This window comes from Macrotis lagotis, chromosome X (genome assembly GCF_037893015.1).
Source record: "Macrotis lagotis isolate mMagLag1 chromosome X, bilby.v1.9.chrom.fasta, whole genome shotgun sequence".
NCBI classification, from domain to species: Eukaryota; Metazoa; Chordata; class Mammalia; order Peramelemorphia; family Peramelidae; genus Macrotis; species Macrotis lagotis.
In genome coordinates, this window is record NC_133666.1 from 485,879,019 (window position 1) to 485,897,435 (window position 18,417).

At 36.1% G+C, this 18,417-nt stretch overlaps 1 protein-coding gene and 1 long non-coding RNA gene across 5 annotated transcripts in view; both read left to right on the top strand.

The window, feature by feature from the left end:
- Nucleotides 1–18,111, top strand: part of LOC141502920 (uncharacterized) — a 32,771-nt gene extending 14,660 nt beyond the window's left edge. The window contains exon 3 of the long non-coding RNA XR_012472718.1: nucleotides 11,266–18,111. This is a non-coding gene — a long non-coding RNA (uncharacterized LOC141502920). The remainder of the gene's footprint in view (nucleotides 1–11,265) is intronic.
- Nucleotides 1–18,417, top strand: part of SOCS6 (suppressor of cytokine signaling 6) — a 76,639-nt gene that overhangs the window by 15,867 nt on the left and 42,355 nt on the right. The gene's annotated exons all lie outside the window — the stretch shown is intronic.

The window sequence follows — 18,417 nt, forward strand, 5'->3', positions numbered from 1 at the left end:
ATTATACATAATATTATATAATTACATAAAATAATATATTACATAATATGTAATATTATTCATAATATTATACATAATAAGATGGCTATTTTACCCCCTACATTGAAGGTAATAGTCTTTGTTCAAACTCTACAACTCTTTCTCTGGATACAGATGGTATTCTCCATTGCAGATACCCTAATATTGTCCCTGATGGAATAAGCAAGTCCGTCAAGGTTGATCATTATCCCCATGTTGCCATTAGGGTATACAGTGTTTTTGTGGTTCATCTCACTCAGCATCAGTTCATGCAAATCCTTCCAGGCTTCCCTGAATTCCCATCCCTCCTGGTTTCTAATAGAACAATAGTGTTCCATCACAGACATATAGCATAGTTTGTTAAGCCATTCCCCAATTGAAGGACATTCACTTAATTTCCAATTCTTTGCCACCTCAAACAGGGCTGTTATGAATAAATTTGTATAAGTGATCGGAGGATTTTATATTTGATTCTCAAGGGGTGATAAGGAGTTATTGGAATTTATTGAATGGGGAGTGGAACTAGTGTTCATGGTAATATGGTCAGACTTGAGCTTTAGGATTACTTTTGCATGACTGAATCACACTGCGCTGACTGAAGTGAGGAGAGATTTGTTGCAGACAAATTGACCAGCAAAATATTTTCATATTCTAGGAGAGAAGAGATATGGGCTTTGCCATGGTGGTGGCAATGTTAGAAAGAGGAGAGGGACTTTATTAGACAAAATTGATAGGACTTGGACACAGATTAGAAATGGGAGGGTGATAGAAATTGAAGAGTAAAGGATCATATCTAGGTTGTGAGCCTGGTTAACTGGGTGAATTGTGGTATTAGAGAAATTAGGAGGAGGCGCAGATTTAGAGGGGAAATTATTGAGCTCAATTTTGCATATGTTGAGTTTAATATATATAGTGGACATTCAATTTGAGATATCCTATTAGGCAGTTGGGAGATAAAGACTGGAGGTTGGTAGAGAAGTAAGGACTGGATGGGTAGATTTCTTGAAAATCATCACCATAGAGGAAATAATTGAATCTATGGAAGCTGATGAGATCACCAAGTGAATTAGAGGAAGAAAAGAAGAGTACCCAGAACAGTGTTTTTGTAGGACACATTTGGCTAATATCTAGTAGCTGGATGAAGATTCAATAAAAGAAAACAGAGATGGAGTGTGAGATAGGTAGAGAAACTGAACCTGAAAAGAGTAGTATCATCATAGACAAAGGAGAAGAGAATATCAGGGATAAGAAGATGATTGGCAGTTTCAAGAGCTGCAGAGAGCTCCAGAAGGATGAGATTTGAGAAAAACACATTAGATTTGGCAATTAAGAGATCATTAAAGACTTTGGAGAGAGCAGTTTCAATTGAATGAGGTTGATATTAAATTCTTTTCATATTAGAAATACTTATACATAAAGTCTTAAATGTTTCATAGCATTTTCTCATCATATTTTATTCTTTCACCTTATTTTATTCTCTCAACCCCATTTGTCAATATTGAGAAATAAATTAGGTTAAACAGCTTGGTCTAAAGAAGAGAGATTTACATATTCTGTCTGTAAAAGAAAGTTGGAATTTCCAGAAATACCACTTATCTCTACTTTTCAAAGGGAAATGGATGCTTGACTTAGTCCTATCCTGTATCAATTAACACCAAGAAAACACAGATTCTACATCACTTAGCACCACAACCATCCATATATGGAACCATCAGTTGCTGCAAATGGAGAAGTTTTGAATGCTGTGAATAAGTTCAATTATTTTGGGATTGATTTCTAGGGATTGATAATGAAGTTGGCACATACATTTCCAGAGCTAGCGCAGTGTTTGGGAGACTGAAGGAAAGTATGGAAGAAAAGAGGTATTAGACTGCCTACCAAACTAAAAGTCCACAAAGCCATTATGCAAACCTCACTGATGTATACCTGAAACTTGAGTCAAATCTGGTTTCAGCCACTTACTAGCTGTGTGACCCTGGGCAAGTTGTTTAACTCTGTTTGCCTTAGTTTCCTCATCTGTCAGATGAACTGGAGGAGGAAATGACAAATTACTCCGGTATCTTTGCCAAGAAAACTCTAAAAGGGGCCATGAAAAGTCACACAGGACTGAAAAACAACTTAACAAATAACTGGTGAAAGACTACATCTATTATTATTATTATTATTATTATTATTATTATTATTATTTTCAGAAGAAACTGAATTCTGGTTTGTTATAGGGTTAATTAGTTGAATTAGATTAAAATTATGTTCCTGACTCTTGTGCTTAAACACTATTCCACATTTTTTTCTTTTTAATGATGAAATTCACATACCCTGGCTTTATATCTACTAAGAAAAATTATAATTATAGAAGTTGATTTCAAAAACTAAAGCAGGCCTGACATTTTCTTTTTTGTTATCAAATATTTTATCATTGGGTAATGAAATGTAGAATTAGATCTGGTATTTGATGTAATTCTAACTGAATTCGGAGATTTCCCATAAGTCTTAGAGCAGTATATGTTATTACTGATGATACTGAAAGAAGTATCAGGATATTAAGATGCCCCCTCAGTAGCTGATTTGACTGAAATTTTTCCAACTAGGTAAAAGGAGTAAGAGCTATCCCTGAGGGAGATCTTTGCCATGAGGACCTAGCCAAAATAAAGCCTTTCATATAATAATAATTAACCAAATAGATATTTAATTCATCAAACATTAAATACCAATTATATGCAAGGACCTGAGATACAGAAATGAAAAGTGAACAATCCCTGTTATAAAAGGAAGAAGATTTTGCTTTGTTATTATTAAAAGAGTACGAGGAATCCATTTGAAGTATAAACTAGAAAGGAACCAAATTATGAAGGACTTTAAATGCCAATTGAAAAAGTATATATATTTTATTTGTTAATTGTGAAGCCACTCAAGTTTATTTGAGTCTGGTATTGAATTTTCCAGACCTGTACATTAAGGATATTTGATATTGAGCAATGTGAAGGCCAAATTGGAGGAGTAAGAGTCTGTTAGGAGGCTATTATTGCTGTTGTGAATAGTAGTGAATGAACACCTGAACTCCAAAACATTATCAATGGGAGTGGAAAAGAGAGGAACATTCTATGGAGGTAGAGCAGGTGACAGAAAAAGCATTTATTCTTTGTGCTAAGACCTGTAGTTACACAGCAATATTGTGCACTGTTGTACTTTGATCAACTGTGAATAACTTAGGTATGCTCAGCAATACAGTGATCCATGACAGTTCTGAAGAACTTATGATGAAAAATGCTTCTCATCTCAAACTGAGTCTGGATGCATATTGAAGTATGCTTTTTTAAAACTGTCTTTATTATTCTAAGTTTTTTTTATTCTGCATTTTCTTTTGCAACATGGCTAATATGAAAATATTTGAATGACTGTACATGTATGAAATAGTTTGTCTTAAGGAGGAAGGAGGACGTAAGAAAAAGAATTTGGAACTCAAAATTTTAAAATGTTAAAAAAATACTGTTTACATCTAAGTGAGAAAAATTCATTTTTAAAAGAGCCATGATAACAGATAAAAGCAAATTACTTTCCCCAAGGAACTTATATTCAAATAAGGGAAGACAACACATAAAGGGGAACCAGAGCTGGAAATGGGTAGGAATTCAAATTGCAGTAGGTTGGAGGAGGGGGGTAGTCAGATAGCAAATAAAATGGTTTGGAAATGGTTAAAAAGTGACTTTTGTGACAGGGAGAATGGAGCTGCCACCCACAGAAATGTTAAGTCAATTCTGAGAGAAGGAAGAGATGAGTTCAGTTTGTGGTGTGTAGGATATAGATTTGAAAATGACTAGACTGTAGTTGCAAATATGAATGAGATAAGAGAGCTACGAAAAACTGTGGGTGTGACTCTCTTTCAAACTTGGGAAATGTTGCATAGTTTATACAATAAAATATTCTTAGGCTGTTATAGTGTGGAATAAAGATTGAAAACAATGTGTTTTCATTTTGAAAAATTGTACCCTTTTCAATTGATGGTGATAATGATGTTTGTCCTTTGTTCTTGAAGAAGACAATGATATCAGGGAGGTGATGTCATGAGAAGCTCGTGAATTGGATTTGAGTGAGGGATACTGTGCTAAGTCACCAGCTTCATGTTCTCCTCCAGAGACATCTGGGTCCAGTGACCAGATATGGATCAGGATGACTTCTGATGGCCCTGAATGTGAGACAGTTTGCCCAAGGATACACAGCTGGTACATGACAAGTGTCTGAGGCAGGATTTGAACTCAGGTCCTCTTGACTCCATGGCTAGTGATCTGTCCACAGTACCAGATAAAGTAGTTTTAATTTTAGTCAAATCCCATGTGCATTCTGGGACGTACATTAAATGTACCATACGATTAAAAGTGTTTAGTAATGATTGTGAGATTACAGTTGAACTTTGAGGGTATTTTCCAAGCATAGTTTGAGATTATGTACAGAGATATGTCAGGAAATCTTAAGAATGATTATTTATATTTGATTGGGTTCAGCAAAACCAAGGAAAGAAATACCTGCGGTTTAGTTTATTTCTGTTTCATAAAATATTTTACTTAAATGTGATATGTTGGATGACATGAAAATTTCTAGGTGAAAAGTATTATTCAGTCTATTTGGAGAATTTTTCAAAATTGAGAGGCAGCCCAATAATAATAAATCTTTATATCAAAGATGACTTTTTTCGGAGGGAATACTCAGATAAATGAAGAGAAACTCTACATGTAGGATTGATCTTTAAACAAAAAAAATGAATAGAACACTGACTCTAAAGTCTATAAGATAGTACTTCAACTTCTTTCTCTACCACCTATTAGGCATGTGATCATGTGAGCAAGTCACTTAAACTCTCAGGACCCCAAGGAACGTTCTAAAACTATAAATGATCATTAAGATATTGATCTGTATTCCTGGAAGGTATTTTCATACATTGTCCCCCACATTGATGAGGTTAAAGATTTCTAACCTCTCAACCCCCACACTCCTGATAGAGATGTCTGTATTTCTTTTTCAAATATTTGTATTATTGTAGTTTATTTAGAATAATTGAAAACTGTTATGTTGTTATGCAATTTTTCCATCTTTTATACTTTATTTTTCTTCCTTAAGGACATGATTTCTCTCTCATCACATTCAACTTAGATCAGTGTATACCATGGAAACAATGTAATTGTGTGGGGGTTGGGGGGAGGGGAAGTAAGATTGGGGGGAAATTATAAAACTCTAAAAATGTTTCTTTAAAAAAAGAATAATTGAATTTTTTTTCTATACTCTGTACTACAGATACACCTTTTTGTTTTGTTTTGTTTTGTTTTTGCAAGGCAGTGGGTAAAGTAACTTGCCCAAAGTCACACAGCTAGGTGATTATTAAATGTCTGAGGTTGGATTTAAACTCAGGTCCTCCTGACTCCAGGACCAAGTGCTCTATCCATTGTGCCACCCAGATGCCCGCACCTTGTAGCATTGGTAATTCTGTTCATTATTCTGTACACAATTGTATTTATGTACCATGTTATTCTTTGTAGATAACATATCAGGAAGAAGAACCCTAGATATTTTAGCACATTTCACATAGTAGACAAAGGAATGAGGTAGAACTTAGATGAAACAGTCATCTAAAAAGAGTCATTACACAAAGCATACATAAAACCAGTCTTTCAACTTTGTAGTCATCTGTTCTGCAAAACTCATGTTTTAAACATTTATTAAATATTTTCTGTTTATGTGGAAACTATTGTGTATCCTTCAAAGACAAAAAAAAAAAAGAAAGAATCTTTCCTCAAGGAGCTTATGTTTTACCACAAACACAGGACTCAATCTCTAGTTATGATTTCTAGACTTAGTGACCTGAAGAATATTTTTAGCTACTTGGTAGCCAGTATTTCAGACAAATCTTCTCTACCCACAGTGTCACAGTCAAGACACTCACTCAGCCTCTAAATCTAAGTTTTATATTGCCCCCCCCATTTCTATTGCCCTACAAATGATAGCTTAACCCAGCAACAATAAAATAGTAATGATAATAACAAGAATGGTGCTGTTAACTAGCATTTCAGTGGTGCTTTAAGGTTACAAAGTGCTTTATTATCTCATTTTATCCTAGTAACAACCCCTTGAAGTAGATGCTGTTGTTATGCTATTTTTAGTGTTCCCATTTTACAAATGAGGAATCGTAGATATACAGGATTAATTGTCAGCTCCCCCCCACCCCATCACAATGCTAGTGTCTTCACTATGGGACCAGCACTGTATCAATACCAGTCAGTAACACATACATTTAATTGAATTCTCAAAAACTAAATAAATACCCAGATTCCATCAAGGGAAAAATTTTCTGGCAATTAAATATGTGTAAACATGCATATAAAGAGAATAAATAATCTTTAAAAGTTTCTTTGCTATGTGCATGTCACTTGAACCCTGTGCTTGTTATACCAAAGCACTTATCTACTATTTCTAGTCCTAATTTTACCTCCCAGGAAATATAAGTTGTTACCTGCATCTGGTATTTTGTAGATTTAATGTTCTGGTAGTACAAATACATTAGCTACTTATCTGATCCAGATAACTAACTCCATTTCTTTTGGTGTACAATTTGTTCCTTAGGATTTTTTCAAAAAAAGCCATGTTTTGTCAACCATTACTACATCTGGAAGTCAAAGTGTTTATTAAGCTCTTACTTATGGACAAGGCATAGTACTAAGTTCTGTGAACACAAAACAAAGCCTCCCCTCGAGGAGCTCTCTGTTTGCAAATCCCATTCCCTTAAAGGTAGTCCTAATTCTGTGAAGAGAGGAATAAAGTAGTTTATAGTATTACTAGGATTATATTATAAAGGATTTATAGTATAACTTGGAAAATGTATTCCCTAGCTCTTTACTTTTTTCTTACTTAATATTACATAAATGCAGTAAAGTTTGTTGATATTTTAATTGATGGATCTCTTCACAGATTTTTTCACTTTTCAGGAAGAGTATAATTTATAAACTTAATATTTTTCCCTCAGATGTTACAATTTCTATATGGGAATTAAATATAGGAATTATGTATTAAATAGATAATATTAAATATATAATTAAATATAGGAATTTTAAAAATTAAATAAGAAAATTTGTGCTTTGAAGACACATTTTCTGTCAGTACTAATCAAGATAGCCACTTAAATGAAAATTTTTTCATTTGCCTTTTATATATGTTTGAGATATGTATAAATTCAGACTTTTAAATTAGAAAAGCATTAAAAGTCTTGATTACATTAGAAGTCTTGATTAGCACAAGACACTAACCCTATTAAAAAGACACTATATTTCTACAAAATATACAAACAAAAACACAATTTAAGCTATTTCAAATAACCTTTTGATGCTCTGAAAAAGCAAGGAATAAAGTTCATGATGAAAGTCCTAATAGAGAACATTGTATCATTTTAATATCTAGTATTCTAGAAACAGCCCATTTTATTTCTTGATAAATATTTGCTCATACTACATATGAATTCTGAATCAGAAAGTGAATAATTCCTCAATAGTTACTTAATCTATTATTAAATTGTGAGTGTGTGTCTGCCTACATGGAGAACTAGACTTAATTTATTAATATGTGTAAGTTGTAGGAGAAGTAGGGGAAATAAATACATTTTAGTCATTTAGGTCACAATGCAGATAGTTATCAACAGATCTTTTTTTTTTTAATTACACTAACCTCTAATAGTTGTTTGTGAAGTACCACTGCAAAAGTTTCCATTTACTCCTACGGCTGATCCTAGCCAAAAGTGTCAAGTCCTCAAGTTTTATGTTTTTGTTTTGCTTTCATCCTTCTGTCATTCACTAACAAGCACAAAATACTTTGTACCTGATGATGATGTTTGTCCTTCATTCTCAAGAGGACCATGATGTCAGGGAGGTGATGCCGTGACACACACATGAATTGTCTTTTTGAGTAAGGGGATGCTGTGCTAAGTCACCAGCCTCATTTTTTCCTCCAGAGCCATCTGGGGCCAGTGGCCAGATATGGATCAGGACACCTGGAAATGGTCCTGGGTACAAGGCAACTAGGGTTAAGTGACTTGCCCAGGGGCACAGATCTAGTAAGTGTCAAATATATGAGACTATCTATCCACTGCATCACCACCCATTATCTATTCTTCATTTGGAACCACCTTCCCCCATTTCCTACTTCACTGGGATCACATGACTGCCTAGGGATTTACTGTCATTATTACTTTAGGGTGGTAAGGCATAAGACTACAAAGCTGTTCTCCTGTTTATTAATTTGTTTATTAATTTGTTCTGAGTCTTATTTGCTCATCTTTTGAACAAAGTGTTAGATTCTGACTTCTGGTTTTCCTTTTAGATTTTATCTTTTTGTGTTTATACCTTATTCAGGCCTGCCTTTCTCACTGTTTTATGCTTGGAATCTGTTTTGTTCCATGAAAACTTAAATATCTCTTCTCCTCACTCCCTTTTTTTTTTAAAGCTACTTATTCTCACACCTGTAAGATTTTTTATTTTTTTATTCTGAACTCCTGCATGTTTTTTACAGAAACATTCTATCAAAGTAATTCTTAGTTTTTATTTTATTTGAATAAGGTTAATATTTTATTTCTGTATTATCTGTATATTTTATTTCTGTATTATCTGTATCAGAAATCTGCCAGATGGGGTGGCTAGGTGGAGCAGTGGATAAAGCACCAGCCCTGGAGTCAGGACTACCTGGGTTCAAATCTGGTCTCAAACACTTAATAATTACCTAGCTGTGTGGCCTTGGGCAAGCCACTTAACTCCATTTGCCTTGCAAAAATCTAAAAAAAAAAAAAAAGAAAAAGAAAAAGGAATCTGCCAGAGTTGGAAGGGACTTTAGGAGATTATCTAGTCCAGACTCTGCCACTAGACAAGTAAGGTATGATAGAAACAGTGAAACCCAATTTTAATAGGAAGAGACAATTACTGATAATTATTGGAAACTTCCTAATAATTATAACTATCAAAAAGTGAAATGGTGTTGCCTTTGGAGAGGAAGGCATTGTCCCCTTACAGAGATTTTTTTCAAACTTGAACTGGATGACTACTCAGATGTGTTAGAAGGAAGATTATAGATTATTCTGCTGATGTCCCCTTCCAATTTTGAAATTCTCGGATTCTCTAAATAGACACAGAGGTTGCATAGTTCAGGGATGTCCAAACTTTTAACTCCTCTGGGCTGCAATACCCAACAAAAATTTGGACCCACCAGGTGGTGGATAAAGTGTGGGACTTGGAATCAAGAAGACTCAGAGTTCAGTACTGCATTGATCACTTACTTATCATGTGTGGACAGGTTAAAACCTCTTAGGACCTCAGTTTTCTTCCTCTCTAAATGAATGAGTTGTACTTGTCCCTTCTGTTTCTAAATCTTTAATTCTTATGTAGACAATTTCTTTGTACTTAATCAGATTATTCTTAATTTGTCCTTGGATTACTGTTTTAGGGTCAGATTTTCTACTAGGGCTAATTGGATTAAGATGCTGAGAAGTGATCCTGCTACAGTATAATTTTTGTATTAATAATTTGTATTTAACAGGAGTTTCAGTATCTTAATATACAAAAGAGATTGAAAGTGGGAATTTTGGACCTTAGTAAATCTAAGTCACTTTGGGGGGCATGGTCTTTTGTATTTCTTTGACGCATAACACACAGACTGCTTCTTATTCTGTCTGTGAACCAAACTTATCCTGAATGCATGTATGTGTATGCACATGTACCCACATGCACTAGGGCTCTATTGGTAAAATATTCTATTTCTTCAACATTTTGAATATGATTGATTATTTTTTAAAACTTTTGATGAGCATATTTTTAACTGTATCCTTATCTGCCATTTTCCATGGTTGTAATTGCAGTGATTGCTCTGCTTAATTCAGTGATTTCTAAATTGTATTTCGTAATGTCTCTCCTAAATCTCATTTAAAAAAAACCCCACAATTGTCACAGGTTTCAGCACTGTTTAAAAACTTTTTATTTTTTATTATGAACCCCACACACTTTTTTCCAGAAACAAATCTATGAAAATAATTCTTAACTCCAGGTTTTTTTTAATAAAGTTAGCAATTTATTTGACTTTTCATAGCAATCAAATTTTAAACACAGTAACATAGGATATGCAAATCTTTATTGATAATTCCTTCACACTTTAAATGTAGATAAGAACACAACATTAAAAATAGTCACAATAATATTAATGTGATAAATGAACTTTGAGGGTAGTTCCTCAAATAGTGGTTGTATTGATAGTACTGCTTATAATTTTTTTCAGTATCTAATTAAAACTGATATTTTTATAATAGTTGCAAGAAACCCCATTTCATACAAGTACTGTTTAAAATGTTAATAACATTTATGCCACTTTATTAAATCAGAGTATAATGATGTTTGTCCATCGTTCTCAAAGAAGATCATGACATCAGGGAGGTGATGCTATGATTAGCACATGAATTGGATTTGAGTGGAGGGTGATGTGCTAAGTCACCAGCTTCACTTTCTCTAAAACCATCTGGGTCCAGGGGCCATATATCAATCAGGATAAATGGAGATGGCCCTGAATGTGAGGCAGTTGGGTTTAAATGACTTGCCCAAGGTCACACAGCTAGTAAATGTCAAGTTTCTGTTGCTGATTTGAACTCTGGTTCTCCTAACTCCAAGGCCAGTGCTCTATCCATTGAGCCACTTTACTGCCTTGTTCCTTTGGTTAACACAAAATAAGATGTATTTAGATTTTAAAATCCTGTTTCAGCATAATAGCTGTCACAAGGAAAATCTATTATTATTCTTTTTCAGATGGAATAAGAGCAAATGTATTAAATTTATTCATCAGAAATAACTATGTTTTAAAAAGAAAAGATGAGAATTACCTCTGTAGATTGGTCAAGTGATTAATAAGCTGGCCTTTACCATATTTTTGCCATATTTTCAGGTTAAGCATTTTTAGAATTGGAATTTTTGTATGTGTAGCTCTTTTATAATTTAAATCTCTTTATTTTTTTGATGAATTTGTGGACTTGGCATTACTTTATTTAGAAATATATATTTTTTATTTTGAGCTTATACATAAAAAAACTATGTAGATAAGAACACAAAAGGTTTCTCTATGGAACTTGGAATTTCCATTTCCTACTTTTTAAAAAAAAAGTTCATAAATTATATATATTATTTTCAAAGCTGCCCTTATCTTTCCTGCTTAATTACTTATTTTCTTTGTGTTTTAAAAAAGGTTTCAGTAGTTCTCTTACAAATCCTCTTTCTTTTCCACTGCCACCCTCAATCAAAAACAACAAACAAGCATAGTCAAGAAAAATGAATCTACAAAGTGAGTATATCTAAAATATATGTTCTCTTTTCACTTTATGACTGTTTACCTCAAGCTGAAGTCAGTCAGTCCCTATCTGAAGCTCCAACTGAAAAAAAGAAGTTTTTGAATGCCATTAGGCTCCTTTCAAGTGACAGTGCCCCTAGTGATGATTTTATTCCAGCTGAGATCCACAAGGTAGGGGTCCATTGCTCATCCAAAAACTGACTGAAATTTTCCAGATTATGTAGCCTGAAGAGGGTATCCTCCAATAATTCAAGAATACCTCCATTATCTATCTCTGTAAAGGTAAAGGGACTATTGTCCTACGACAATCACAGGAATATTTCTCTTTTAGTCATTGCTGCTAAGATTCTTGCCAGTCCTTCTCAATAGACCATCTGGAAGATGGTCATCTTCCTGAGAGCCAGTGTGGCTTCAGAAAGGGTAGAAGAACAGTCTATATATTGTTTGCTGTCTGATAACTCCAGGAAAAATGCCAGGACCAGAACAGAGATCTGTATACAACATTTGTAGCTCTCACCAAGGCCTTTGATATTGTTAGTCATGAGAGTTTATGAAAAATTATGTCAAAATTTGGTTTTCTAGAGAAGTTCATCAGTATCATACAACTATTTCATGAAGGCCTGTATGCCCAGGTTCTGGATAGTGGACAATGCTTTTGAGATTTCTCAGTCACCAGTGGAGTTAATCAAGGATGTGTCTTTGCTCCCATACTTTTTAGCATGATGTTTTCAGCATGTTATCAAATGCCTTCAATGAGGATGAATATGGCCTCAAGGTCAGCTTCCACACTGATGACAAATTGTTCAACTTGAAAACCAAAGTGGAGGGAATGTTGGTGCTTGATCTTCTGTTTGCCGATGATTGTGCACTCTATGCAGCCTCTGAAGCTGAGATGCACGAAGTATGGATCAATTCTCTGCTGCTTGTGCTAATTTTGGCCTGACAAACACCAAGAAAACTCAGGTGCTCCTTCAGCCAGCACCACACCATCCATAGATGGAAACATCGATTACAGCAAGTGGAGAAGTTTTGAATACTATGGACAAATTAACTTATCTTGGCAGTGTCCTTTCCAGGGAGGAACACATGGACAATGAGTTGATACTCACATTACCAGAGCCAGTTCAGTATTTGGGAGACTCCAAAAGAAAGCGTGGGAGAGATGTATTAGATTGATTACTAAACTGAAGGTCTACAGAACGGTTGTGCTGACCTTATTGCTGTATGCCTGTGAAACCTGGACAATCTACCTGCAACATGTCAGAAAACTGAATCACTTCTATTTAAATTGTCTTAGGAAGATTCTGAAGATTACCTGGCAGGAGAAGAGACCAGACACTGAGGTCCTTTCTCGAACTAAAACTGCCTAACATTCCAACATTACTTCAGAGAGTGCAACTATGATGGACTGGACACATTGTTAGAATGCCAGATGTACATTTGCTAAAAATACTATTTTATGGAGAACTCACACAGGACAAGCATTCACAAGGGGGTCAGAAGAAGTGATACTGAGACACTCAGAAGGTTTCATTGAAAAACATTGGAATTGGTTGTACAGTATGTGAGACATTGGCACAGGAGTGCCTGGCATGGTGTGCCCTCATCAGTGAGGGTGCTGCACTCTATGAGGAATGCAGAATTACAGTAGCTCAAAGGAAACATGACATGTGTAAGTTTAAAATACCCACCCCAGTTGTTCACATGGACTATTTGTTCCCAACCTGTGGTAAAGCATTCCAAGCTCATGTTGGTCTGATCAGCCACAGCCAGACACACTATAATTTGTCCCAAACATAGTGATATCATAAGGATAGGACAAGAACTAACCAACTTTAAGTCTGTCACCTCTCTCAAGGAGGTAAATAACATTCTTTATCATTGGGCTTTAGGAGATGTGGTTGATTATTGCTTTGGTCAGTTATTAGGATTTTTCAAAGTTTTCTTTTACTTTGTAATGCTGCTTTTTTTATATTATTTTTATTTTTTTTGGTTCTGCTTCCTTCACTTTGCCTTTATTTATATTACCCAAGATTTTCTAAAATTGTCTATTCTTATAGCACAATTTCTTTCTTCTTTTCTTTCCATACTTGCAGGTATTCTGCCCAAAGACCTGGTAAAATTTCTTGGGATTTACTGGCTCCAAATCACTCCAGCACTGCTTGATTGACTCTCAGGTTAAACACACTTGGTCGTTATTTTGACCCTGATTGGTTTAGGATGCAAATAGCAAATGTCCTATTTTGACCAGAAATCCCGAAGGTCTTCCCTTCACATTTTTTTTGGGGGGGGGGATAATGCAAAAGAGACTGTTCTAAGCTTTTTTTTCCCCTTGTCTTAATCCCTGTCTCTGCTCCCCCCCCCCAAAAAAAAATCCTTCCCCCTTTTCTTTTTTGGAAGTCGAAGTTCTTGGCCTTTTTGCCTCCTCCCTCTCTTACTTAAAACTTAATGACTGAGTGGTCACTGCCTCAGTCAGATTTGGGAAAAACCTGTTTTAAAAAGCCAAGGTCTCCCACTGTATCCAGTGCCATTTTCAGGTGTCCTGATCCACACTTGACCTCCCGACTCAAATGGCTGCAGAAGACAAAGTGAAGCTGGTGACTTCGCAAAGTATCCCCCTCACTCAAATCCAGTTCTCTTGCATGTCATCACCTCCCTGACATCATTGCCTCCCAGAGGTCATTGTGACATCGCCTCCCTGATGTCATGGTCTTCTTCCAGAATGAAGGACAAACAATAGCACAATAATAGTCCATTACATTCCTGTATCACAGTTTCCATCTTTCCCCAATTGTCTAAGAGGCAATCTTAAGACAATCTCTTAGAGTTTAGTTCCTTTCTTGACTTTCTTCCTTTTAATACCTTCTTTAGGATAGGAAGCTTCTTTGACTTGTGACTAATCCCTCCCTGGTATTTACTGTCCTCTTAGACCTGTTAAGTTGTTTTTGTGTTTTCATTCTATTTTTGTTCATTTTATTTTTCCCCTGTTTTTTATTTAGTTTTTATTTTTTTTCCCAGTTACATGTAAAAGTGATTTTTTTAACATTGGTTTTTAAAATTTGGAGTTCCAAATTCTTTTCCTTCCTCTTCCCATCCGCTCTCATTGAGAAGAGTAGCAACTCGATTTTGCTTATATATGTGTAGTCAAGAAAAATATTTCCATAATAGTCATGTTGTGAAAGAAAACAGATGAAAAAAACTTAAAGAAAAATAAGTATTAAAAGTATTCTTTTGTCTGTATTTTGGAAATGGATAGCATTTTTCTTCATAAGTCCTCAGAGCTGTCTTGAATTTTTGTATTACTGAGAATAACTAAGTTATTCACAGCTGTTAATCTTATAATATTCCTGTTACTATTTGTACACAGTACATTTCACTTTGCATCAATTCATGTAAGTCTTTTGAGGTTTTCTGAGAGTATCTTGCTCATCATTCCTCCACAGCAGAATCACATATGACAAATTTTTCAGCTATTTCCCAATTGATAGGTATCCCCACAATTTTCAACTTTCTGTCACCTGCTATAAATAGTTTTGTACTCTAGGTCATTTTCTTTTTTTTGGTCATTTGTCTCTTTGGGGATACAGGCTTAATAGCATTGCTAGGTCAAAGGGTATGTATGATTTCACAGCCCTTTGGGCATAGTTCCAAATTGTTTCATAGAATGATTGAATCAGTTTCACAACTCTACCAACAGTGAATTAATTTCTCATTTTTTTACCACATCTCCTCTGACATTTGTCATCTTCCTTTTCTTTCCTTATTAGCCTATCTGAGAAGTATGAGAATAATACCTCAGAATTGTTTTAATTTGCATTTCTCCAGTCAATAAGGAGTTAGAGCATTTTTTCATGACTATAGATAGATAGCCTTGATTGTTTCATCTGAAAATTTAAGTATCTTTTGATTATTTATATAAGTACCCTATGATTTCTCTTTCTTTTGTGTATTTCTCTTGAGTCCTGTATTTGAAAGTCACATTTTCTATTCAGCTCTTGTCTTTTCATCAGGAATGCTTTAAAGTTCTTTATTTTTTGAATGTCTGTTTTTTCTCCTGAAGGATTATACTCACTTTTTTCTGATTAGGTAATTCTTGGTTGTAATCCTAGTTCCTTTGCCCTCTGGAATATCATATTCTAAGACCCCCCCCCCCCCACTTCACCCCCTTAATGTAGATTAAGCTGCTAAATCTTGTGTTACCCTGTTTGTGGTTCCATAATACTTGAATTGTTTCAGATTCTTGCAACATTTTTTTCCTTGACCTGGGAGCTTTGGAATTTAGGTCTCTTTCAGGAGGTAATTGGTAGATTCTTTCAATTTCTTTTTTTTTTTTAATTTAATATTCTCATTTTGTACAAATAATGTTGTTTTTGTACGTTAATAAAATATTCTTGTTTAAGAGTAATCAAAATACCCCCTCCCCCATAAATATAGACTTGCTTGAGCAATAAAGGGGAGAGAAAAAATTAAAATTTAAAAAAAATTAAAAAAATAATAGTAATAAATTGTAGGTATGGCCAGATGTCACAATGGACGGAGCACCAGCCCTGGAGCCATGAGCACCTGAGCCCACATCCAGCCCTGTACACCCAACAATCACTCAGCCGTGTGACATGCAAGCCACCCGAACCCCACTGCCCTGGAAAAAACAAAAAAAAAAGACCCAAAATAAAATAAAATAGTAATAATAGTAGGGGTGGTTGGGTGGTGGACAGAACATTGGCCCTTGAGCCAGGAGCACCCTGGTCCAAATTCGGCCTCAGACACCCAAAGATCACCCTGCTATGTGGCCCCAGGCAGGCTATGCGGCCCCAGGCAGGCCATCCAGCCCCATTTGCCCTTCACCCCCCCAAAATAATAATAATAAAAAATGTGCTTCAGTCTTTGTTCCAACACCAACAACTCTGTTGCGGGTGGATCACATTCTTTATAAGTTCATCGAAAAAGTTACTTCCATATTTTTCCACCGTTGCTGATCGCAACTCCTTCCTTTAGTATTTCTCCACTACCATGTATTCTATTTTCTCTCTCCTTTCACTCTGACTCTGCTGTAGGGTAGCTGAGTGGTGCAGCAGACAGATCCCTGGTCCTGGGTCCAAGAGGCCCGGAGCCCCCCTACCACCCCTTAGGCCCAGCATCCACCTGGCCCTATGGTCCCGGACAGGCCATCCACTCCCAGCCCCTTGCAAGAAGTAAAAAAGAAAATGTGTTATATCTGACTACTCTCCCCCCATGGTCCATCCTCTCCTCCATCACTCACATCATCTTGCTTCCCCCTGTCCCCCCTCTCTCCTTCTTACTCCAGATGCCTATACCCCATTGAGTATACATGCTGTTTCCTCTCCTAACCACCTCTGATGAAAGCGAAGATTCCCTCATTCTCCCTTGCCTTAGCCCCTTCCATATCATTGCAATAGCTTACTGTAATAAAGAAAAATCTTATTATATGAAATATCTTGGCCTATTTCCCCCTCTCCTTTTTCTTTCTCCCATTACATTTCCCTTTTTTCTATTGACTCCATTTTTACACCATATTTTTTCTTCAAATTCAGTTTTCTCCTGTGCTTCGACTATAAAAGCTCCTTCTACCTGCTCTATTAACTGAGAAGATTCATATGAGTGTTATCAGTGTCATTTTTCTATGCAGGAATACATGCAGTTCATCCTCATTAAGTCCCTCATATTTTCCCCTTCTCCTCCAATCTCTATGCTTCACCTGAGTCCTGTATCTGAAGACAAAACCTGTTCAGCTCTGGCCATTCCAACAGGAACATTTGAAATTCCCCTGGTTCGTTGCAAGTCCATCTTTTTCCCTGGAAGAGGACATTCAGCCTTGCTGGGTAGTGGATTCTTGGTTGCGTTCTAAGCTCTCTTGCCTTCTGGTATATTATATTCCAAGCCCTATGAGCTTCCAATGTAGTTGCTGCTAAGTCCTGTGTGATCCTGACTGCATCTCCATGATATTTGAACTGTGTCCTTCTGGCTGCTTGTAATATTTTCTCTTTGACTTGGGAGTTCTGGAACTTGTCTATAATATGCCTGGGGGTTGGTTTTTTGGGATCTCTTTCTTGGGGGGATGGGTGGATTCTCTCCATTTCTATTTTGTCCCCTGCTTCTAGAATATCAGGGCAATTTTCCTGTAGTAATTCTTTGAAAATGATGTCAAGGATCTTTTCCTGATCATGACTTTCAGGTATTCCAGTAATTTTTAAATTATCGGATGTTTCACATTTTCTTCTAATTTTTCATTTTTTTGGTTTTGAAGTATTGAGTCCTGGTTTCTTGTAAATTCATCAATCTCCCTGAGTTCTATTCTTTGTCTGAAGGATTTGTTCTCCTCAGAGAGTTTTCTTATCTCCTTTTCCATCTGGCCAATTTTGCTTTTTTAAAGCATTCTTCTCCTCCATAACTTTTTTAAACTATTTTATCCATTTGACCTAAGCTGGTTTTTAGCATGCTATTCAGCATTTTTTTTTGCATTTCCTTGACTAGGCTGCTGACTTCATTTTCATGGTTTTCCTGCATCTCTCTCATTTCTTTTCCCCATTTTTCTTCTAACTCCCTCATTTGATTTTCAAAGTCTTTTTTGAGCTCTGTCATAGCCTGAGCCCAATTTCTGTTTTTCTTGGAGTCTTTAGATGCAGGAGCTTGTGCTTCCTCATGTTCAGACTGAGTATTTTGATCCTTCTTGGGCTCATATGTAAAATATTTCTCAATGGTGTTCCTCTTTTTTCTCTGCTTGCTCATTTTCCCAGCCTAAGCCTGTTTTGGGGGTGCTTCCTGAGCTTTTGGGACACTCCCACAAGGGTCTCAGTGTGTGAGGCTCTGTCCTCCCTCCTGGTCTGTGAATGACCATAAGCGCCCCCTCTGCCACGGGGATGAGGTGGGGGGGGGCCCTAGACTGCGTTCAGGATCAGCATGTGGTCAGAGCCCCAGAGTCCTGTTCCTGGGGCAGAGGACAGAGCTCTGCAGTCTCTCTTCACTCCCCTCCCTCAGCTCAATGGGCTCATGCCCTGGGGGCTCCTGCTTACTGGCTCCGCCTGCTTCTGT